A 5564-nucleotide genomic window follows, 5' to 3' on the forward strand; every position below is an offset into this window, starting at 1 on the left:
TGACCCTTTTGGGAGATGCTATTTGCAATCCATAACTGTGGTCAGTTATTGTTTACCTTGCTGTGCAAAGGTATTTTCTGAAGAAATAGAGCAGGAATGGGTATTTTGCTAATGAGATACTCCTCGGCTCACAGTGGGAAGTACTCAAAACTCAAACGGTGACCCACGTTCCAACCATCCTTTAGCCTTTGATAAAATAAACTTTGCCTGATGTTTAAAGAACTGTACCTGGACCATTACACTGAAGACAGAAAAAAAAGCTTTATGGGAACATATGGGAACAGGTCAAAAACATGACACATGTGCCTTGTTAGGGGCATCTATGTTCACATATATATGCTGCATTGTAGTTCAACTTGAAATAAGGATATTCCATATTCTACATTCTTCCTGGTGCCTTATCCTACAAGGGACACAACTCTGATGACAAAAGGTCTACCTCCATAGGGAGAAGGTTAAGTCAACACTGTACTTCTCATGGAAGGAAACTGAACTACCTTGTCTATGTGAAATAGGAAGCCAGATGTCTGGCACTATAAAAGTCATTAACCTTGGTTCAACTAAAACTTGACTCTAATTTCTAAGCAACAAAAACAGTGGATGACCCTGCCAACTTTTTCTTCCTGAGAGTGAATCTTGTTTGTAAAATTTACCGAAGGTACCCACCTACACGAACACCTACATGAGACTCTATGGGAAGATCGCAGTCAAATCATTTGCAGGTTCATGAGGCTTACATCTTCCTGAAGGATGATTGTATGTCCCCATTAACAGTAAGACCCTTGGCCTCCACAAATCCGCTGAAATTCCGAACACATGGGAAGGGGAGGGAAAGGTGCGGACCAGCTAACTGGCCTGGTGAAAAGGAAAACATCCCTAAATTACTTGTAGGGTATGTGGATGCCGAGACTAGGCTGTTGAGAGAGAGGATAAGACCCAGCTGGCTTGTAGCTATAACCAGCAATTTATAACAGATTTAAGTTTCCACGATGAATGAGAAAGTACAGAAAGTGAAATGCAGGAGAGCAACAGGCTTATTCAATAGGCTAAACTTATTGTCCTACTTTATACCTACATGCTGATGGATAACATCATATTTCATTTTTGTCATGCAAGTATGGAGTTAAAAATAGATGCTACAGGCTAACATTGGTGAAACATGGCCAACCCCCACAGATTACAGAGATACAGGCACACATATGGCATTGCCCTGCACATAAAGTCAAGCCCACAGACATAAACCAACCTTTCTTTCTAACATTTCATGCAGTGTTGACTCAATGATAGGCAGATGCTCTGAAGTCTTTCCTCTAACTCCTACTACAAATGGATACAGAACCAGTCCAATGCATCTTCAAAAGTCTGCTTAAGATTTAGAGTTCTCCTTCTTCTTTTTATTACTGCCATGTTTACAATCGTCACAAATTCCTCTTCCATTAAAAGTTAGTACCCGAACATCAGAGCAACCAAGGCCTCTGACCATGAAAGAGCTAAGGCCTGAGGGGATAACGAACATCAGGGTTAACTGCACTTGATTACATGGAATGCAGAATGACCAGTTTGAACATTTTGATTCTGAAAACTTAAAAGAGAGATCAGAATTTGTAGAACATTGTAAATCATGGAACAGTAACTTGGACTTTGTAGAAACAATAATTCATAACATAAAAACTTCCCCCCTTAACATTTTATTGCCCAGTCCAGATAACCTCTGCTCATAGTATACCAAGCCCTAAAGCTAACAGCTGGGCACAGGAGGCATCTATCAACCCATAGCTATCATGTTACCATGGTAACTGAGCTAGGACTGATTCCTTACTCCTCCAAGGGTCATGTCCCTCCTTGTATGGCATCCATGCCTCCATCAAGGTTGCAATGCCATCTTATCATGTCGCTATCGGTTACATAAACTAACCACATATCCTGCACTTCCCTGCCAGGAGGGCCTACATGCTCCTTTTCCTGTGCTCGAAATAATTTTTTAAGTCCGTCAGGTTTCCGCCTGGGCAACCTGACTGACTGAAATAGTCAGACAAGCTGAAATGTTGTAGCCAGGTTGTGCCATCAACATTTCAGGTTGTCCCACTTCCTCCAACTGCAAAATTTCAGGTTGCATACTGCACTACCTGGGTTCAAAATTAAGTTGCTCCAAGCAAACTATGGTTGCATTCGCAAGTGGGTATTTCAAGCACTGTGTGTTTTGTCAAGCAGAGACAACCAACTTTGATGTCACGTAATTCGTAGAGAAATCCGTCTTATTCACGTAATTCATAGTGAGGCAACCAAACTTTGTATAATTGAAGCTAAAGCACTGTAGGCCCCCCATGCAGACCCTCTGCAATCCTTGAGAAAGATATTTCATACCATCAGTTGCGTTAATCCTCCGCAATAGCGATTCCCACATTTATCAACTTAATATCACTCCGTTTGTATCGCTATGGTAAGCATCTGCATCCTTGTTTCTATTCTAGTCCTGGCAGATTTAGGGTGGGATTTTCTTCCACGATACCACGGGGCAATACAGTTGTCATTCTGAAGGCTTAGGACTTCAGAACGAGTTAAAAGTACAGGAAGGTATGAGACTCCAGATGTTGTGTTGAATCCTTTGAATCTCAATGGCATCTGTGTTCTGTTTCTATCAGGGTTCTGCACCTTGCGGGACTTGGCAACAATTTGAATCATCCTCCAACTGTACGGATCAGAATTCCAGCCTTAACTGAATTTTCATAACGTCTTGCTGGACAGTTCTTCACATGGGCATTTTTCCAGGTTATCTTGGTCTTCAGTTTGGCCTAGTTATCCTATATCATTGTGGCCTAGTGAAATAATAACAAGTAGAAGTAGTGCTGTTTTCAGGCTGTTTTGAAATTACCAATCTGTGCTTTTTTCATCTAGGAAATGTAATTAACATGTGTAAAGAACTGTTAGCATAGTAGAAATTTCTGGGTTTTCATCTTACATTAGAGGTAATCTGAGAAAATCAGGGATAAGTTAACCTTGGTGCCCTGTCTACAGGGTATTAGGCAGTGGACAGGCCGCTCTTTTGATCACGGATCAGACCAAATCGGCTCAGACAGACCAAAAATGTGCACACCATCGCGCACGCTTTGTGGTTCTCCCGGACCTGGACCTTCTGTATACATGCAGTAATCCAAGGTCCAGGGACCATGCTTTATACAGGGCTAAGCTCCATAAAATACAGCTTAATGCTTCCCCTCTTTGTAAGATTTGCAACTTTGTAGGACTGGACACTGTTATATTCTAAAGCCGCTACATAAAGCCCCCCAGACACTGTTGTTTTAGCAGTTTGTGGGGATTCATTTTCTGCATTTCATTACTTTTAGTTATTTCTCTTCCCGGTACTCAGTAGTAGAAAAACAAATTCTTACATTTGAAGGCATTGGACTATGGAAACTTTAAAAGGGAAAGTTTTAAAGCTAATTGTTCTGGACACAGTCCCATCACACTGACAAATCACGTAGCAGATATTTAGAGACACACTTGTTATTGGGAGGTGGACACAAAAATCTGAAGCAAAATAAACACACTGCCTTTGATGGGAGAGGAAGAATGCAGCAGCTCAGCATATTTGGCCATGCAGTTGTCAGGAGCATCTCTTGACTGGAACACAGAAGGAAAGCATTCCTATTGCTAAAAACATTTCTGTGTGTCCTATGAACCGTTTAGATGATCGGACTTATCAGACACAGACATACAATACTTGGGAAAGGGAAAGAAAAGGGACTTTAAGAGGTGATTCCCTACACTTGCCAGATGATGTACAATGTTGTTCCCAGGGGTGGATCGTAATGTCAGACTTGCCCCTTTACACAGTGATTAGGTAGAGTAACCAGAACAAATCGATAAGATACAACTTTCAATCACTGCACTTACTCTTCCTGCACATCCCAGTTGGTATAGGGCACTTCAACATGAAACTCTGAACATTCAAGTACGAGTCTTGCTTTGTATCTTTCAGCCTTGTATGGTTTTTTAAAAGACTGGTGCTTTACAAAACCATACAAGACAGAAAGATAATTTATTGAAGACCACAATAAATGATATCTTGTAGCCTTTTAAATTATCAGAATTCAAACAAAGGGGCTATCCACAAGCTGTCTCTTCCATCAATCACTTGACGTTTTCACCTCATAATGACATCAGCAGTCAGAGCAAGTTTGGGCTTTGAAGAGACAATTAAAAAGATGAGGCCCTATGGCAGCTGTTGTCAGCTCCTCCCATCTCCACAGGGGGGCAACATACATTATTATCTGATGGCTACCACATTTTGTTCCTTAGTCCAAAACAAAATATTGAATACAGTAGTATAATAGACATAATATCATTACTACAACTTGCATCTATGGAATTACAAAATAAAGGCAATCTCTTTCTTGCATCCATGCTCAAAAAAGATATTATTGAGACCATACCTTAGACTTCTAGCCAATGGATTTCGAACTTCATTTATTCAGTAACACCAGGCCTCAAAATAATACTAAAAGCTACTGCTGAGTGTACATGTCTTAAGGAATAATGCTTTTTACAGTCTATATAATAGCAATTCATTATGGACCTACATATTTATGGCAGCTAATCATAAACAATGGTTTTGGTTTGTTTTTGTAGATCGGAAGGAAAACATGTGCTGACAGTTTTTTAAGGATATATGTGTCTCTTACCCCAGGACTGAGCAATAACAAAAACAACTCATGGCGTACTGGACGACAGATGCTCTCAAACAGAGGACAAGGTTTTCTGTCTGTCTTACATATGGGCGACTTTGTATTTGACAAATAAAAAGGAGGAAAAGCTGGACGCAGAGGTACTTAATTAGACTAAAGGTGTTGCTTGCTGTGGCTTGTTGTACAGGATAAGGAACATGTGACTGTAAACTAAAGAAACAAGCAAAGACAAGCACCAAGTAAAGACCTAAGTACCTGTACAAAATTCTGTTCAAAACTGACCGAAACAAAATTCATTTCTTGACAAAATTATGACGGCTTTGTAAAAAGTACATCCTTACACTCAAGTTATCTGAAGACATCAACATTTTAGAATTTTCCTACACAAGACTTATACATTAACAAAGTTTTCCAATTTCTTTTGATCTTTTCTTATATAGCTCGGAAATTTTGGTGAGAAACATCAGAGGTGTCAACGTGTCATGTCCGTTACGGCACCACCAGTACCATGTATAAAACTTTCATTTGAACAACTCAAGTTTGCCAAAGGAATTTGCTGTAGGTACTATCCAGTCTACATTCATGATGACATCTTGAACCAAAAACATCAAGAGCTAAAAGCTCTTTACTAAATCCTTATAGACAGATTTCTGACTACTTTTAAAAGCCGATGAAAGCAAGGAGCAAAGCCTTCTGGAAATATCTTCTCCTTCTTCGCTCACAAGAGAGCTCCCCATCAATCACAGTGAAACAAGCCACTGATAACAGTCCCCTGGCTTTCCAGCTGCTCTTGCTTTAAATCTCCCCCAATTTTGTCGGCAAAATAGAGACCCCAAAACAGAGAAAATAGCACAAACCTGTATGTGTCGAATCTGCCCA

The 5564-nt window shown here is 40.2% G+C and overlaps 1 protein-coding gene across 9 annotated transcripts in view; it reads right to left on the reverse strand.

Annotated features, from left to right (window-relative positions):
* The window catches only part of LOC118421528 (discoidin domain-containing receptor 2-like), a 92541-nt gene that overhangs the window by 32173 nt on the left and 54804 nt on the right, over positions 1 to 5564 (reverse strand). Inside the window, exon 1 of one of the 9 annotated variants that reach the window (XM_035828847.1) lies at positions 5543 to 5564. The exons of the other annotated variants lie outside the window; for them this stretch is intronic. The gene's annotated coding sequence lies outside the window, so the exon portion shown is untranslated. The remainder of the gene's footprint in view (positions 1 to 5542) is intronic. 9 annotated transcript variants of the gene reach the window in all.

Source organism: Branchiostoma floridae, chromosome 8 (assembly GCF_000003815.2).
Source record: "Branchiostoma floridae strain S238N-H82 chromosome 8, Bfl_VNyyK, whole genome shotgun sequence".
NCBI lineage: Eukaryota > Metazoa > Chordata > Leptocardii > Amphioxiformes > Branchiostomatidae > Branchiostoma > Branchiostoma floridae.